Genomic DNA, 19,455 nt, shown 5'->3' with positions numbered 1-19,455 from the left:
TCTTTCGATGGAGAGCTTGAAAGTCAATACAGATCGAATCCATTGCAGCTCGGGTCCAGCACCATGTTCGATGCATTTTCCCTCTCGCTGTCTCTCTTTTTTTTTTACTTTGCCTCGCTGGCCTTATTTCTCCGCACTGTATTTAGAGCACAGCCAATAGAGACCGGGTGTGCGTTTGCATGGTCGATCTCTCCCTCTCTTCCACTCCTTTCGATGAAAATCACGCGCACCGGAGTGAGGCTTACTACAAGTTATTCCAGATAAACAGACACAGAAGCCTTTCTGGGCCATCCACACCCTGAAAGAAGGAAGGAAAGAAGGAAATAAAATACTGTCGACGAGGTCCATTATCGAACCTAGATGTTTCGCAGTGCATCGGGGGTACTGCAAAGCCAAGCGAGAGCTTGAAAGAAGAAATTAAATGCGCAAGTGTTGGCCGTCGTTTTTAACCACGTTTGAGCCGTCAGCTCCGAGCGCGCCTTTCCTCCCAACTCAGACCCGGAGGAACGAGAAAGAAGAAGACTGTTCAAGCGTATTATTGAAAAGTGCTTTAAACCGAAGTATGTTTTTCCTATATCACGTCATGTTGCGCCATTTCTTGACCATCCGACAATTTATTGTTTGCGGAGAGTTAAACGGGCGCTCAAACAGATGCCAATATTTTCATGCGAGCAAATCAACGTCATCCCATTGCTTCGGCATATACCAAGGTTTCAGATGACAATTTCTTCCGTTCACCTGTCTCGACTTAAACGCGGGAATCTGCAGTAATGATGCGCAATACGCTCGTTGCCGAGATCACCGTGGACCCGCTCAACTACGTCGCTCTGCACACCACCCCCGCACATTACTTTCCTAAATGACAATACTGCGAACGAGCTAAGCTTTTTCCGAAAACTTAATCGGGAAAACAACAACAACGCACACAAAAAGAGACTCCGCGCGAACAATTTGCGCCCGCACTGTTCACAGCGGGCGCGCGCCGCTTCTGTAGACCCACGGTCATCGCGCGAAAAATTGAGCGTCTGCAAATGGTTTCGGAAGAAGCAGATAATAAATTCGTTTACCGTACATTACGTAATACCCGCGGCACTGCGCGTGCGACTAATTACTGCGCGCGAACACGTGGTGCACGAACGCGCCGCGGCCTGGGACTTATAGGAATCTTCCATGAGCAGAACAAAGCACACACACACACACACACACACACACACACACACACACACACACACACACACACACAAACAAACAAACAATTACAGAGACGATCGGTCAACTGCAGGAACCGTCGTTCAACTTGCGGAGGTACGGTGTACGCCGCCCTGCGCAACAGGAGGAATTACGACACCGTATACACGAGAAACGGCGCGTATATCGACTCATTTTCCCGGTCAACGCTTGTGCAACGCTGCACGCGTCGCATTACGTGGGTCCTGATTGCAGCAGGCATAACGCAACTCAGTGATAATCAACACTGCAGTCTTTGCTCCGCGAGAGCAGCATACAGTGCGCAGGACGGCGCAACGATGACCTGTCCAGTCGATTTTCTTGCCGCTACAGTCCTGTTCTTCGCCGGGCGGTAATAGACTTTTCAACTTCGTCTACAATGACCACCTATAGCATACGCCCGCGTGTCGCTCGAAAAATAAATAAATCAATACGTAAAAACAAGAAAGTAAATGGTTTTCAGTGAAATCGTAGCGAGCAAGTTCGTCCGGCGTTACATCTCTCTCAATTACGCTCGGCGCAGACTCATTACCGAGAAATTGGGCAAGATGCGACGGGATGCTATATGAAGCCTTAATTGAAACGAATGGGGGTAGGTACTCGCTCACGGACTGTATACGCAACATCCTACGTTTCGTTTATTTATTTGTCTTTCCTTTTTCTTGAAAGAGCCAGCTGTTGAATAAGTGTATCAAAATCGGTTTGCTCGTCTTGTCCAGTCGGGCGCAGTTTTGCAGCTGGGAATGGAGAAAAAAAAGAAGAAAAGAAAGAAAGAAAGAGAGAAAGAAAGAAAGAAAGAAAGAAAGAGAGAGAGAGAGCGAGAGCCCGGTTGAACTATGACGAAATCAAACGGTCCCACTGAAAAGTTCGACAGAAGATAATATAGCGAAGGAAGGTATGCCGTATATTTAGACTGACGGTAACGCAGTAGTAGCAAATAAGGGGCTATTCGACCAGTGCAAGTTTCTTATAACGAAGGTTGCGCCAAAAATGACGGTAAGCCAGTCACCCAATTATATGGAACGTTCTCGCGGAGCGTTACCGCTACCTCTCCTGAAAGTAAATGGAGTTTGAGCCGTGCCGAAGTGTAAACGTACGGCGTCTTTTCCCATCCGACATGCATCACGGAGCAACTAGAAGGCGGGAGGTTAATGAATAAACTCATACGGCTGACACGAAAGCGATCGATGCAAAAGCAAATCTCCACAAAACTGTACTAATAGCACATTTAACTAACGCAACGGCTTTCAACATGAGCAGCACAGTGTTACGCAGCGGCGTAAAGCCCGAAAGGGATGCTTTTAGCGTGTCCGCGTGTACGTCGATACATTGGACCGGCTTGTCACGACTCCCGTTCATATTATATATATATATATATATATATATATGGTGCCTTAACCCCTAGCTCCATAATCAGAAGGGTTTCGTCCACAACTTATCGCCCCTTTAACGCACCAATAGAGAGAGAGAGAGAGAGAGAGAGAGAGAGAGAGAGAGAGAGAGAGAGAGAGAGAGGAAAAACAGGGAGGTTAACCAGCATGACATCGGATTGGCTACTCTGCACTGGAAAAATGGGATGAGGGATTTAAAGAAAGAAAGAAAAAGGCAAAAGGAGAGAGAGAGTTCATGTGCAGAGTTGTACACACAGGGTGCCTATAAGCGTCTTCTACAGTCCGCTGATTTGGATAACGAAAGACGGACGATTTGTGCATCGTCAGGCAACTGGCGAGTACATAACAGCATGACTACGAGAGAGAGAGAGAGAGAGAGAGACAGAAATACAGGTACGTTCACCACAGGATATATCTCCGGTTGGCTACCCTGCACTAAAGAAAGGGAACGCTGGGCAATCATTCACGAAGTCGGGTTCACTTGTCCCAAGTTCTCAACAGACTTCAGCGCCAGCGACTCTCAAGGAAGCTGTTGCATTATTGTAACGAATGGTATCGCATTACGCAACTGCCTCAGCTTGAGACAGACCCGCGTTATACGCTGCGTGAAAGCGTGTTCTGTGTTCGAGACTGTGTGACACTGTGGCAGTGACTTAACTCGTCTCGGATGGTTCCGTTTGACCGCCACACAAGAACATACTATATGCTAACGCTCTTGACCTAGGGTCCTATATAACGTAAACCTATTCGAATCTGTTCCAGTCTGCTGACGTCCAAATTTACGTAAACGCCGACGCAAGCATAGGGCGGTGACCCGCAGCGCTGTCTGAAAAGCCCAATCAAACGCTCTCCTCGTTTATAGGAGATCACTTTTGTTTGCATTCCCGACGAATAACATTGTGTGTGTGTGTGTGTGTGTGTGTGTGTGTGTGTGTGTGTGTGTGTGTGTGTGTGTGTGTGTGTGTGTGTGTGTGTGTGTGTGTGTGTGTGTGTGTGTGTGTGTGTGTGTGTGATAACTTTATTTGGAATCCGGCGATTGGGAGGCCCGGGCCTGGGGCCGCCTAGATGGCCACTGGGAGCTGCTGCTCCCGTGCGGCTTCCTTGGCTCGCTGGACGGCCCAAAGTTGGTCTTGGAGTTCTGAGCTGGGCAGCACGGCCGACCACCGCGCCCGTAGATTTTCTGGGGAGACTGCCATTTTATTTTGGTATATTTCACATCCCCACAACATGTGTTGAAGGGTGGCTCTAACAGACTTGCATAGCTTGCACATATCGCTCTCGTATATATCGGGGTAGAAAGTTTTTAGTTGCACGGGACTCGTATAAGTTTCTGTTTGTAGTCGCCTCCAAGTAACGGACTCAGCTCTGTTCAGTTTAGTGTGAGGCGGTGGTAATACCCGCCTCCGATTTTGATAGAATTTGGTAATATCACTAAATCTTGTTAATACATCTTTTTCTCTCCAGATTTCCTCCTCCGCGTTCTCCTGACCGATGGAAGTCACTCTTTGCTCAGCTCGGCGAGTAAGACCTCGAGCTTCGCGGTGTGCTACCTCGTTGAGGTTGACTGCGGGAATGTCTGGAGTCGTATGCGCTGGGAACCAGATCAATTTCCTGCCGTTCTTCTCTGCATTGGAGAACTTTGCCTGCATATTTTTTTTTTGCAAATCGTGGAGGGCTGACTGCATTTTGGAATATCTTTACATTTTAGCGGCCCTAGTTGCCGAACTTCCGACTCGCAGTCGGCTGGCTGCCCGACAGCGGCCATGACGCAGACAATCTCGAGATGCCCACCCCCCCCTCTGGACTCCATCCAACCGAGTTCCACGGACCGCGCGCAAGAGCGTTGCATATAGCAACCGGGACTGAGTCCTTGCTCAATATACTGCAGAGCAGAGTCAGATGAACGACTAACGCATCACGTCACCCGCGCTACTGTTTTCATTTTGCTTCCCGTAACCATGGGGTCCGTCTTTGGCTAAGCTGAAGCAGCCCCGCGTTACCAGTTTATGTTCCTCTAGTGTCCCATCGATCCAGAAGGTGATCAAATTAGTCATTCCAATCGCTATGCTGTTACCGCTGAGGCTTCCCGCCGCTGACCTTTGCGATTACCTGGAAGCAATTGGCGGTTCTCTGACGGCCGTGACCAACACTACGGCATACTTGTACCATACCTTAAATAATCAACTAAATGACACTGCAATTCACCGTAAATACCTTTGTCTGTATTTCTGGAACTTCACAAACACCTTTGGAAACCATTATTTCGTACAACTTAAACCCCTTTGGCGGTATATTGTGCTCCTTGTCAAGGTACTTTTTTAAGCTACTTCGACAGGAGTTGACTGGCTGCAAGAATAAAAAAAAACTGAGTCACTTTAGCGTACGCCAAAGAGGGTGAAGGCGAAAGCCTGCGCGCTCAAGAGACATCCATTAAATTACTTGACATTCTCATTGGAATGCATTGCTACTTCTTATTGCTTGTTTTCTGCCACCAAAGGTCGTGCGCTCGAGTGCCTTAATTAAAGCTACCTTAATAACTTCGCCCTACTTAACATCCATGGTAATGGGTTGGAGTGCCTTAACTCTATATTATTTAGGTGCCTTATTTTACACGATTAGTGGCGTCGATGTGGAAGAAGACGACGAAGTTTGCGCGAGAAGTGGCACGAGCGTTCCGATTTTCTGTACTTCACAACGCGACCTAGAATCATAGAGATCTAAGGCTTTCGCCTTAAAGTATATTGGCACGTTAAGTGCTTGACCAATGTCAAATGTACTGGCATTTTACGAACTACCATCCTGACGGCTTCGTTTTACAAGCTTCAATTATGCAGAACCTTGTTTTGTTTGTACAATGTCTAGCATTTGAAATGTATCTTGGAAGTAACGAAGTACTTTTCTCAGTATATATTTTGTAATCCAATTAGGCAACTTTCGGAATTTGGCTACTTGGTACTCCACCGAACAAAGTTCCTGCTTAGCATTTAGTATCGCGAATACTTTCTTTTTTTTAGTATCCTCTGGACGCGCGCACTTATATGCAGTGGCGGGCCCGTATTCAAGAAACTGTCTATCGCGTGAGGGCTGTTCTTAACGACTCGCCCATCGCCGCGGCGATCTTATCGTTACCGCACTGACCGCTGTCCCCAATGGTCAGCGCCAGCAGAACACCGGTAATTGAGGAAGAAACGTTGTTAAGCGCGGGGCAATTTCGCGTCAATATAACGGACCCTGCTTTCTGAAGGGCACAACGTATGTGCGTAAAGACTCACGAATGAACCGTCATACGGTTCCACTAACCGATTCAATCAATCATTTTTTACCATTAGCGGTTGAAGAATCGAACAAGCTACCAGATGAAATTGTCAACGAACGCAGCCCCCTGAAGTTCGATGAAGTATTGACAGTTCATTTGGTAATCTAATACTTCACGGTAAAGCAACTTATGTCCGTCTATATCTTATAATACGCCTATAGTTGCTTTACACATTCACGCAGCCAGTGTCGAGATATCTTTAATTCCTTGACCTCCCCGGCTCCTTTAAGAGGTAGCTAAAATGATGATTACTATGGTAATGGGATACAATCCATACGCACGCTATGCTGGTCTCCTAAAGATGAAATGCAACTGCATGAGAAAAATCGAAGTAGCTTCGAACACGCTCGATACAGAGCTGATTGAACGACTTTTATGTCGTCAGATGAGCCATCGCACACGCCCACTTGCGCTGCGCTTTAGAGCGTTGCCCGACGAGCATTTGGTTTCCCGACATATTAATTTGCAGCTTCTTTCTTTTTTCATTTATACCTTTCTAAACGTATGTTACTTACATGGGTATACTAATTTAAAAAGCGGCAAGCGCTGCTTCTCTCATTAGATTAGCAGTTGAGAGCGAACCTGATATTATGCAAGCGCTTAAATTTTAAAGCATGTTCACAGTAACAACCTTTCAATCTCCTCCCCCACCCCAATCTGAAACTTATGATGTGTTGGTAGTGTTCGCTGTCAACAATTTACTCCACCATAAAGTGTGCGGATAAATTTGTCTTTTTCTTTGATTGTCACTTTGCTTTTACTCCTCAGTTGTGATGTCACACACACACACACACACACACACACACACACACACACACACACACACACACACACACACACACACACACACACACACACACACACACACGGTCTCGTACTTCAATGGCAATTCAGAATAAGTGCTGTCAAAGGTGACCGCCAAGCAGTCTCCCGTCTGCATCTATATAGTGCGAACCTCTTATTTTTCATGCTGCGCACTTATTCAGGCCAGCCAGCCAACCGACGTAACCTCAACCTTACGTGCCAGTTACGGGCACACCTTTGGAAGTCAAACCAGAGACAACGTAGTTTTTGCAATTGCGACCTCAGTATATCAGCGGAGGAAATCGTATCCGCTAGCCGTAGCGCCGATCTCCCGAAGGATACAAATTGCTTCTGAGACGGGCAATCTGTAGCGGAAGGAGCACAGCCGCCGTCAGTATATAGCTCCTCTCAAGCCACCCACGACATCACAGAGCGAACTTCCGCGTCTTTACTTATTCATTGCACACAGACCAGAGCGTCACTACTATACGATCAATTGTTCTCTTTGCTCCCTCAGCGCTTGTCGCAATAAAGTCTGCGTGAATAACGCATCCCACTGGCGCAGCGGCGTCACCCCCGCCCGCCTTTCCCCTCTTCCGCGGTGGCCCGGGCGTCACGCGGTTATGCCAGGCATGAGTGACGCTTTTACCAAGTGTTTATACTAATAATTATTTGCCTACTGTCCCAGCAGTATTAAACGCGGACCCAGAGTAACGTTGCCTTCAGAGATGCTGAACGTACGGGTCGCCTGCCAAAGAACGAACGAGACGGTTGCTGTCAAAAGCTTATTCGCCGAAGCGAAACGTAAACATTAAACAAGCAAGCGTCTAAATCAACCGTAGCGACTGTCTCAAGCCGTCATCAAGAGGTCACAAGAAGGGGGAAGGGGGGGGGGCGACGAAGAAATGAAATATATGCTGGCAAGACTTTATGAAAGGAGAAATTTAGTAGCCACCGCGATCGAGGAGCGACGGAGCTGGGCGGGGCACTGGGCTCAACCACAAAGGCATCTCACCTCGACGATGCTAGGGAGACTATATGAATGAGCCGAGAGGTGGGTGTGGCCCACCCGGGTCGGCAACAACCAGACGAAGTAAAATTTTAATACGTCCCGAAATCCGGCGACTCGTTGAAACTGCAGCGACGAGTCTTCAGCGCCCGTCAGCCAACCGTCCACTACATTCCAATCCGATAACAGCGGATTCCAGCTTCGGCGAATAGCTCCTCGTCTTCTCTAATCCAATCACGAGCTAATGGGAGCGGGCCAGCTCTTGCGCTCGAGCGAATTTCCGGTCTCGCGTAAAAGCGTAAAACCTGCGTGGACGGCAATGCACTGGACGTTTAAAACAATTGGAAAGGTGCGCTGCTATACCGTCGGTGCAGCATGCGACGCTTGAAAGAGCACGTCCGCTTCCGGGCGCGGCAGTGGACGGCCGGATGCAGAAACAAACGAGACATCACGCCCGCCGGTTCCCTCCTGGACTCTTGTTTCTGGTTGTGGCCGCCGACGAGGGCAAGGGAGCCAAGGCGCACTCGGGACACGACCAGATGAGGCCCTCGCCCCCTTAGAGGTCTCCCCCCCCCAACGACAGGAGCCTTGTGCTATTCTAGACATCGACGCTCGCACGACGCTCAAAAGTGCCGCGAACGCTGGCAGCCTCAGACACAACACTGACACATGCATGCGCGACTCATTCGCCTGTCTGCAGACGATCGAGACGACGAAGACGCTTTTGACATGCCGGTCCGATGCCGCGCGGAGAAGCTGTTAGGCTTACCTCGAAGCGAATTCAAGGGGGGAGCTCCTCCGGAGGGGTGTTGTTGGAAGCAGTCGCGCACGCACGATACACTTGAAAAGCTCTACGACGTGTAAATCCAAGAGGCACGGCGTTCACGCACCGGATCCTCACGGGAACACACACAGCACGATCTTGTCGCGTCACCAGAGAAGGGACTGATAACCCCGAGAACAATCTGTTTATCCTGAAGCCAACGCCATCGCCACAACGTCGCTCGCTGCCTGCGGCACAACGAACGTATACAACGGCCTGAGCGCGCTCCCCGAGTCGTTCGCCGCCAGCTACCTCTGCAATCCTCCTCCTTCTCTCACGAACGACGTCGCCATTGGTGAAAACAAAAATCACGTGACCCATCCAGCGCGCACGCGCACTGCGCGCCGGCGCGAGGAAGGAGCGCGAGAGACGAGAGACGCGCGTGCGCGCGCGTGAGGGCGAGCAGACGACGAAAAATGGCGACCTTCTGACTGAAGAAGAAAAGGGGCTGCTCTTATTTTCGGCCCCAGTCGGAATCTCCCCCACGGTTGCCAGCCCACCACTTGGAGCAGCGCAATAATTAGCGAAGACGCTCGCGTCAGAAGGCTTAATTGCTTTTGTCATTCGGCTTTGCTCGCGTTGCGGCCGCTTCGATCGTCTTTTGACGAACGTCCGGCACGGGAAGCAGGCAGCGCGCGTGCTTCGCTGCTTGTGCTGCTGTTTCTGCTGCAGCCGCAGCCGGGCAGCTGCCCGGGTCACTGGGCTCTCTCGCGGCGTTCCTGCCGGGTCGATCGATTGGGCCACCGGATTAGTTGGGAGAGCGAGGAGAATTCGCCCCACGAACAACTGAGCATCGGAGCTGTTGGCGCGCCTCGACCGAGAGCGATCGCTTGGCTCGCTCTCTGCCAGCCAAGCCGTCCCTGCTGGCGCTTGCGGAAAAAGTCGCGCCGAGAGAACTTGAGCGAGGCGCGGAATCTTTGATGACGTCGAAAGAGGGAGAGCAGCGCTGCTCACCGCGGGAGTAGGAGGTGCCCTAATCGATTTCCAATTGTCTTCCCTCGCACTTGTACAGGAGTGAACGAGGTGATGTACGCGCTGTTTGATATCGTGGAGAAGCTTTCAGACTAGAGATAACGCGTCGTTTTCATCCCGATGGTGTGAAGAGACGGGCCAAAATGAGTACAGGGGATCGACGCCTGTTTTCCCAACTTGGGCGCGTGAAATGCTCTGTGGTGCAGATAAGAATGAAAAATGACGCAACATTCCCTACATAGGCCAGTGTCCCTAAGTGCGTCATGTTTTGAACGACCCACCGATTAGGCCGCGGCTGTCGCATTCAAATGGAGGCGGAATGCAATAACTCTCGTATATCGAGATACTGATGCCCATTAAATGATTCCATGCTACGCAGTTGGAGACTCTGGAAAACGTCAGTAGAAAAAAAAAAAAAGAAAGAAACACCTCTGAGCCTTCGAAGCACTGTGCCTCGACGAAGAGCGATGTCCGTTTCTGGTAGTTGGCAGTTTCTTAAGTGAACTTCTCCTCAGAACACATTGAAGAGTAGTTAGGAAGTTCACTTGCAGTGCTTATATTATGTGACGCATATTGAATTATCGTCTACAATCATTTCCCGAATGAAGAATGATTTTCGAATCTGTGTCCGGTGTGCAAGGTACTTTAGTGCGCGTTGAGCTCTGGGAAACTTTTAACAAACTGTTCAAGATAACCCAGCCAAAATATTGTAACCTCATTCGTGTCTCGTGAATTTTGGGAGACTGTGTCAAGAAAAAATAAAACTGGGTCAGATTGTGTGGACAACAGTTACATATATGCTCGGGCTCTTCTTGGCATCCCGGGGCAGTCTTCTTATAATGTTATTTCGGAAAAGCAAGCGATGCATGCTAATTTACAGGGCGTATATGGTTCGCAGTGCGCTGTGACTGCCGTACAAGCGGGCTTCACTGTACATTCACCTTGTGGCGAAAGCCGCTTCACGGAGACAGGGCAGATAAAAAAAGCCGGGGAGGTGAATAAACCGAGTTGCTGCTGTTGGCTTGCTACCCTGCACTGAAGTGTGAACGGAACTATAGAGAAGATGAGAAAGGAGAAAGACATGAAAGTCAATGCCACCCACCAGAACGTTTAAAGGCGGTCGAACTGTCAGTTTATCTTTAATGGGACGCTAATTAGAAAAATAAGTTCAACCGAATGGGTAAATTACCTTTGTACCACACTGAACAACCAACCCTTACTGCAAAAAGAGGATTGATAAAGCCGAAAAAAAAATGCAAATACGAAAGTCAGGCTGCGATGCCTCCTTGATGTTTCCGCGTCAACTCGCTGCGACGTCTGGGATTTTGACTGCACCCGCTCGCGCCTACACTTTATATGACAAGTGGTTTGCAGCAGTGTGGAAGCTGCAGGACTCCTTAGCCAATGGGAGTCTTGCGCTGGAGTTTGAGGTATAGTAGCGGCGCCTGGTGGCGGCGAGAAACGTCATCTGGGTAGTACCAGCTTGGGTAGTATTGAGCACTGGCTGTGGCGAAGCACGTTTCTAGGCCGATTGTTGCGTCGATTCGCACTTTTTTCTGCCCTGTTGCGAGTGCGAAAAGGCTCGTCACTTCTCACAGACCACGCCGACCACGCTGCGAGCTGGCCGCAGCCTATAGTTTAACGAAAACGGACTCTCCGTGTGCCGTGGAACGTAATGCTGGAAGCAGAGGGAAGCGGCGACGCCGATCCGGAGAGACCTAGCTCAGCCTCGAAAAAGCGTCACCGTCGTTACTGCTGCGTCGTGGGCTGCCATGAACAAGAAGGCCTGAATCCGAACATCAGATTCTACCGTTTTCCTTCGAGGCCTCATGAAACGGAGCGTCGGGCGTGCTGGAGAACTGCAGTTCGTCGCGCTGGGTAAGCGAAACTTCGCGCCCTGCTGACTGCTTCGCCTGTCTTGAAGCTTGCTTGATTATCTGCGTTGCTGAAATTCGGTCTTTTGCACCTACAGTCCTGACGGCAAACCGTGGGAACCAACGCTTAACACCAGGATATGCAGTCGCCACTTTGTGGGCAACGAGAAAAGCAATTCGGCCAGTCACCCCGCGTATGTGCCTACAGTCTTCTCCGCGGCCTACAACAGGCCTCTTCCGCCTGACTCTTCAAGTCGCATGGAACGGTTTCAAAGGTAAATGGGCCATTTTTTGATTACCATGTGGATGGGATCATCGGCTGCTGCTGCCGTTGTGCTCTGTACAGCTTTCGTTGCGACGCTTCTCAGTGACTCCTGTTTTTCGTCTGCTGCGGTTAGGCGTCGCATTTTAGAACTTCAATGGAATTTTTTTCTGGTCTTTCCAAACGTTTAGGTGGCACAAAAGGGGCCTGAAGCCGAGTTCCTGCGCTGCTGGGAGCAACGTTCCAGACATGCAAACTTCATCTGAGGAAACCTTCGACGCGAGAAGCGAAAATGTAAGCTGAAATTTTTTCTCCACATGCACAACTGCTCGCCTTGGTGGTGTATAATTATTGAGTTTCTGGACATTATCACTTCCTTCATATTACAAACCTGTAGCTATTGATTTCTTTACATTTTCGCACCTTTTACTTACCATGCAGCCAACAACCCACACTGAGCAATACAAGCCTGCAGTGTGTTCCGACTACACTGGAGTTCTTGCTGACCCGACAAGAGCAGACATACATGGAGGCTTCCCCCCAGCATCAACTCGCGATGATGAAGGCTGCCCCAGACCTCTGAGAGAGGATTTGACTTCTGCAGGTACCTTGCGGCTTGAAACATCAGCCCAAACTGATGGCCAGGAGATGGTTACACGCGCGGTTGGACCTCACGCAAGGGCTCGCTATACTTTGCTGGATATGAAAGCATTGTAAATGCCCCTGATGCACTACGAAGTTTGTGTGGGGTGGACAGCAATGCGTTTCCTTTATTGCTTAGTCTTTTGCCAGCTGTCAGGGAAACAACAACTGATGTAACGACTGGAAACAAACTTCTCATGTTTCTCATGAAAATTAAACTAGGAGTATCTTTTGCGGCCATTGGTGCCATGTTTCGGGTGCATGAGAGCAGTGCCTGCCGTATCTTTTATACAGTTCTGAACACATTGGCAGAAGTAACAAAAGATTGGATTTATGAGCCCCCTGTTGAAGATATAAAACTTTCACAGCCCGAATGCTTCAAGAAAAATTATACAGTGTGCACTTTGATCATTCACTGCACTGAAGTTAAAACCGAAACACCATCCGAAGTCAAGCAGCAGCACATGCTGTTTTCTTCATACAAGAGTTGCTACACACTAAAATGTTTAGTTGAAATTATCCCAAATGGAATTATTGTTTTTGCATCTGAGCCTTTCGGTAGACGGTGCTATGGTACACAAATCACTTTTGATTCTTGTTTTCTTTACATCGTTGGACCAGGTGGCATGATCTTGGCTGACAAAGGTTTCCCTGGTATCCGTACAAAGCTTGATCACAAAGGAGTATTCATAATCATGCCGCCCTTTTCAGCTGCAAGTGGCGTCCCATTTTCTCCTGAAGAAATGGAGCGAACTTACAGCATTGCATCTGTGCACGTTCATGTTGAGAGGGTGATTCAAAGAATTGAGCAGTACGGAATCCTGAAACATGACATCCCAATTTCACTTATTTCGTCTATGAAGGAGGTTTTCCATCTGTGCTGTGTTTTGGCAAATCTTCAGCCTCACATAATTGCAATGACATTAGCACAATGACAAGAATGTGCCCTTTTAATCTGGAGTTCACTAGGTGTGGGCTGTTTCTCTGGGTGCGTCAATGTATGATACTTACAAGCTGCTCATATGCTGTGAAAGACGCTGTAGTGGAGGGCTGTGGATAAATTTTGACCATTTGTGGTTCTTTAATCTGCACTGATATTAAACTGCAGACGGGTTTTCTTGCATTTGGGTGCATTAAAATGTACCCACTGCAGCAGGGGTTCTGTCCCAAGGTCTTCCAAACGGAAAAAGACGCCTGAAGAAGTGTCCACATTATCTCTAATGATGCATATTCTTTCCTTCCATTGATATTTATGTGTACATGTAAGGTGCTGTTACTGCCGTAATATTATTTCTTCTTCACTCGGGGTAGTATTCTGCATATTTTTTTGTTTTCTACCTCCCCACTACAATGCCAGACAATGGCACTGCGGGTATTATGGTAGGTAAATAAATAGGCTGTGTGCATGCGGGAAGGTATGGCACATTGATACACAGCACCACATCAACTTTGTTTTCACACTTGTCCTGGCCCAAGTTCATCGGATCAAAAAAAAAAAAAGAAAAACTAGCAGGATTGTTCTAACTCTGTCAATGTTTCATCACGAGCTGATGCAATGGGACATGTTCAGTTACGCGAAATTAAGGGGTATGAGTGTGAGGGGGGGGGGGGGGGGGTTAGGAAACAGCTTGGGCTACCACAGCGCTCTTGACAGATTGCATCTCATATCTTCATATCTTTCGAGGGGTTTAAACAAATCATCACGCATCTAGTTGTAGAGCTGCTCTCAAATAATGGTCACCTCCGTGTAGATTTAGTGGCAGGTGACAGTGGACATTGTAATATAGTTAGCTCATCAGTATTTGTATTCATCACTAAAGAGCGCATGTGATGTCAGTGTGTTGAGAACTCGCTGGATGGTGCGTTGCAGTGACGTGTGCGACATCAGAGCATACAGGCCGGTGAGCTGTTTTATGTGTTACCATCACGTGAGGTTGCACGTTGTTCAATCATTGTGTCGGGTGGTCTGTGCTGTGGCACCGTCGTCATTGTGAAAGTGAGGAAAGATTTAACAAAAGCCTGCACTTCAAAACTGCAGGCATTGCTTCTGTCTTGTGAGCTAGCTCCTGCATATGCACGGGCTCTTTGCGAAGCATGACCCAACAGACTTTTACAGCAGTGAACGTGATGAAGTTTAACATGTAATAAAAAGTTTATTTGAAAGCTTTGGCATATATCAGCAGCTCTTAGTGATGCAAAGCAATAAATATCGTAGCACAAACATTTCTCACTTATCTATACACTCGTATAAATACGTGGCCCTTTCACTGCACAGGACATATTGTTTCAATGCTAGAGAAGCCAAGCAATGTCTGTACAAACTTACTTCATCTTACAAGTGGTTAGCAGTGTCTTAGAAGCTACATGTGGGAGGTGACTGCTTGCCACGAGTGTACTCTAATCACATACTCCTGAGCCAATGTGACAAGTCTGGAAGCTGTTGCCATGTGTTTGCGGTTCCCACTCCACTGCAAGCCACATGTGATATACGAGGGGAAGTGAAAAAGTAAAGGCACTAGGGTTTGATAACACTGCTAGTATCCAGCGCTGAATTAGTGTCGTCTGCAACGTTTCTATGGAACGTCTCACTCTTATTCCCGCGTTAGTCGCTAGAGTGTAGCAGACCGCTAAACATGGGAGCTCCATTTTCGGAAAGTGTATGCAAGGTGGGTCCCAAAAGAATTGTCAGCGCAGCATAAGGCACAAAGGTTGGACATCTCTCGTAAACATCTGGCTCGTTATCGTCGCGATGGAGATGAATTTTTACAGCGAATTGTTACTGTAGATGAAACTAGGTTGCATCATTACGAACCGGAAAGTAAGGCTGCGAGCGAGGCTTGGAAACACTCATCATCGCTAGAAGTTAAGAAATTTAGACGTCAACCATCAGCTGGTAAGATTATGCTAACACTATTCTGGGACATGGAAGGTGTGGTAGCCGTTCATGTCAGCCCAAGAGGCGAAAGTGTGAACAGTGAGAACTATTGTGATGTGTTGACAACTAAACTGAAACCTGCAATCAGATCAAAACGTCGTGGAAAACTGCGAAAAGGTGTCATCCTGCAGCAAGATAACGCTCGGCCACATTCTGCAAAGCGGATGGCCGAAACAATAAAGGAGTTGGGATTTAAATTGCTGGAACACTTGCCATACAGTCCACACCTGGCTCCAAGCGATTTTCATTTGTTTGGACCATTGAAGGAAGCACTAAGGGGAAGAAGAATGGCAAGCGATGTAGAAGTCAATGATGCGGTGCAAAATTGGTTACACGTGAAACCCCCAAACTTTTTTTTTCCAACGGAATCAAGAAACTTGTGAAACGTCGGGCAAACTGCGTTGAAGTGCACGGAGGTAACGTAGAAAAAATATTGCATGCTTCAGTTTTCTGTCATTAAAACAAATGTACCTTTTCTCAAAAGTCCCTTTACTTTTTGACTTCCCCTCGTAATTATATATGCAGCAAAGAACCTTAAACAGGGTGTTTAATATAGAAATAAAAATAAAAATGTTCGAGCCTGGGAATTGCCTCTGACAAAAAGTGCTCATCACGCTCGACAACAATTGTGACAGTTTGCTTGGAGCTGTAAAAAAATGCTGTGTTATGTTTCTTACATACATTGTAATTTGAATTTGTGTGTAATACTGATGACGCTTGTCTTCACTTGCGGGCGAAAATTTCACAAGACAGATACGTATCTGAACGGAGTGAAAAAAAAAAGGAGAAGATAAACCTCAAGCACCATTTGTTTGCTCTCCCGTAACAACAACGAATCAAGAAAGCTTGCACGACGGTTATCTGGAGCTGAAGAATGATGAAAAGACTGCCGTAGTTAGTGCAGTGAAAACGGCGCGGCGAAATCTTCTTGTCAAATGGCTGCCGCTTGCCGTGGGGTCTAAAAATTAATCTGCAGAAAACTAAAGTAATGTTTAACAGTCTCGGAAGAGAACAGCAGTTTACGATAGGTAGTGAGGCACTGGAAGTGGTAAGGGAATACATCTACTTAGGACAGGTAGTGACTTCGGATCCGGATCATGAGACTGAAATAATCAGAAGAATAAGAATGGGCTGGGGTGCGTTTGGCAGGAATTGTCAGATTATGAACAGCAGGTTGCCATTATCTCTCAAGAGAAAAGTTTATAACAGCTGTGTCTTACCAGTACTCACGTACGGGGCAGAATCCTCCAGGCTTACGAAAGGGGTTCTACTTAAATTGAGGACGACGCAACGAGCTATGGAAAGAAGAATGATAGGTGTAACGTTAAGGGATAAGAAAAGAGCTGATTGGGTGAGGGAACAAACGCGAGTTAATGATATCTTAGTTGAAATGAAGAAAAAGAAATGGGACATGGGCAGGACACGTAATGAGGAGGGAAGATAACCGATGGTCATTAAGAGTTACGGAATGGATTCAAAGCGAAGGGAAGCGTAGCAGAGGGCGGCAGAAAGTTAGGTGGGCGGATGAGATTAAGAAGTTTGCAGGGACAACATGGTCACAATTAGTACAAGACCGGGGTAGTTGGAGAAGTATGGGAGAGGCCTTTGCCCTGCAGTGGGCGTAACCAGGCTGATGATGATGATGATGATGATGATGATGATGATGATGATGCCACGGGGATTTTAGGGCGCAGAAGTATTTCGGTGCTGCGAGAGACCGGCATTGACGCAGTGATCGTCAGACGGGACCTCGTGACAGACGACCAATTAACAGGGGAGAAGAGCCCTGCTTACTTCGTCGACGGATCAGCTAAGATGCTGCCCGCAGCGGGGATTCGGGTGGACACAATTCAAATATATGCAAGGGTCTCTTCACGATGTAATGCTTGAAAATGTAAAGGGGCCAAGAGCACCAGATGACCCCAGGATGGAACCCGAAGAGGAAGTCAGAGAAGTGTTGCGTACTCCAGGGTAGCGCACCGTACTGCTGCCGAGAAGTAGCGACGCCTGCCTATCGAAGCTCGACCGACATTACTTATTGGGTAGCGTGGCGTTGTCGGCGGGCTGCAGGCATCCGGTAGATCATGGCGGCCAAGCAGGGGCGAGACGATTTGCTAGTGCGAAACTTGCACTGTTTATTCAAAGGTAGTTGAAAGAAAATAAGAAAAGCATGAAGTATGAAGTCTCAAGTAAGAAGTATATCAAAGTACACTTCGGAGCCCCTTAAATAGCTCTCTACAAGTGTGGGCGGGATCTTGCTTCCATCGATGACACGTGACAGGCACGGAGAGAGGGCCCCTCCTCCTGCAATACCAAACACGGGAAGGAGAGGTCGATCCTCTCAGCGACGAATCCGGTCGGGTGAATGACCCCTCCGGTGCACGTGGGCTCCGGTTCAGAGAACGTCGGGTGAATGACCCCTCCGGTGCACGTGGGCTTCGGTTCAGGAAAGGTCGGGTGAATGACCCCTCCGGTGCACGTGGGCTCCGGTTCAGAGAAGGTCGGGTGAATGACCCCTCCGGTGCACGTGGGCTTCGGTTCAGGAAAGGTCGGGTGAATGACCCCTCCGGTGCGCGTGGGCTTCGGTTCCTGCAGGGAAAGTCGGGTGAATGACCTCTCCAGTGCACGTGGGCTCCGGTTCAGGAAAGGTTGGGTGAATGACCTGTCGCCACGTGGTTTCCGATGCCAACCCTAACAGAAGAAACTGAGTTGAAAGACGCCGCGTATAGCAGCCGTTGTCAATCGCGCGTAGTCAAAGAAAAAGCGAAACCAAAAGGGACCTGACGTCAGGACCGAAGTACCTGATGGCTGGAGTTACGGGCGGGAGCAGCATGAAGATAAATATCTAAAGTACTGTTTTTTCTTAAATCGACAAGGAACAAACGTTCAGGCACGAAAACGGAAGCATAGAACTCAAAGATGGAGACAGAACGCTTTGTAGACTTTTCACGGAGAAGCCCATGGCGTTAAGCGCATCAGCTTGTTCTCTCCAAAAGGCAGGTAAACGCACAGCAGCTGACTATCTCAGCCCAATATGGTATGTGTGTTGCGCGTTCAAGACATTTTTTTTTGTTGCTTGCATTTTATAAACGTTGCCATTACTTACATATTCAGGGTGTGCATTCACTTGTGCATATCCTAAATATGCAAACGAGATTATCCTTCAGTGCATGCAGGCCTACCCGTCCTTTTTTTGTATGCGTATTCAATATTATGGTAATATTCCGAAAGTGGGGGGGCCGTGTCCCTAAACTGGCGGTATCCCTGCCTTTTTTCTTCTCGTGTTCGTGTATATTAATAACGCGCACTGATAGATTCAATCCGTTCAACAAAGTTCATCTATTTGCGTCGAATGCAGAAGTATACGAACCAGAGCGCGCGTGTCTTTCTTTCTTTCTTTCTTTCTTTCTTTCTTTCTTTCTTTCTTTCTTTCTTTCTTTCTTTCTTTCTTTCTTTCTTTCTTTCTTTCTTTCTTTATTACACAGACATACATTTCATTGTGCAAGATACGCACAATCTGTACGATCCCATTTCTATTTGCATTCCGTCGGGCCCAGGTAACTCAAGGCACAACCACCAAAGTATCAAGGTTGCTTTGCTTGTTCGTCGTTATCATTTTTTTCTCAACTTCACCGTGCCTTCCACGCAGCATTTGGACGTTGTGTACGTGTCCGCTGTATTGTTTGCGCGTTTGTGTGTCCGGGTCCCACTGAGGCGCAGTGGTCGCGAGTGTATCCGTCAATCAGTCTGCTTTGGGGCGAACGCCGCCATTTCAGGTCCCGGGGAACCGTGCCTTCGACACCGCGTTCTCCCGACACTACCTGTCCCGGAAGCACCGCAGTCTTCGAGGGTCGCTCTTCATGCGTCGTCATGGCAGAAGGGCTTTCTCTACTGCCTCTGGCCCCGTACGCCTGTTTCGTTACGAACTCTCCTTCTGTAATCGTATAACCAGAAATACTGTAAATTGCCGCTACTCGAGGCTAATTGTTCAACTGCATAATGCGTTATTCTACGTAGCCTCTCTATGTGATCGCAACTGTCACGTATAGAATGTATTTCTGGCTGTCCAGGCTGCATGTTAAAATATAAAAACGGACAGTGGCCCGCGGAAATCTGCACACGGACGGTGGACGACAATCTATAGTCGGCGCAATGCGTTGGACACTGATTGTTTTTGCATGTCAAATCGAGGACAGTGGC

General features: G+C 48.1%; 1 protein-coding gene across 4 annotated transcripts in view; it reads right to left on the bottom strand.

The window, feature by feature from the left end:
• Sema1a (semaphorin 1a) overlaps positions 1-8,811 on the bottom strand; it is a 150,149-nt gene extending 141,338 nt beyond the window's left edge. For 3 of the 4 annotated variants that reach the window (XM_075681657.1, XM_075681660.1, XM_075681658.1), the window contains exon 1: positions 8,517-8,811. The gene's annotated coding sequence lies outside the window, so the exon portion shown is untranslated. The remainder of the gene's footprint in view (positions 1-8,516) is intronic. The other variant, XM_075681659.1, reaches the window with a different exon arrangement.
• Between the last annotated feature and the right edge of the window lie 10,644 nt (positions 8,812-19,455).

The sequence above is a fragment of the Dermacentor variabilis genome, chromosome 2 (assembly GCF_050947875.1).
Source record: "Dermacentor variabilis isolate Ectoservices chromosome 2, ASM5094787v1, whole genome shotgun sequence".
In the NCBI taxonomy this organism is placed as follows: domain Eukaryota; kingdom Metazoa; phylum Arthropoda; class Arachnida; order Ixodida; family Ixodidae; genus Dermacentor; species Dermacentor variabilis.
The sequence above is the reverse complement of the archived record's forward strand: the minus strand, read 5'-3'. Positions and strand labels throughout refer to the sequence as shown.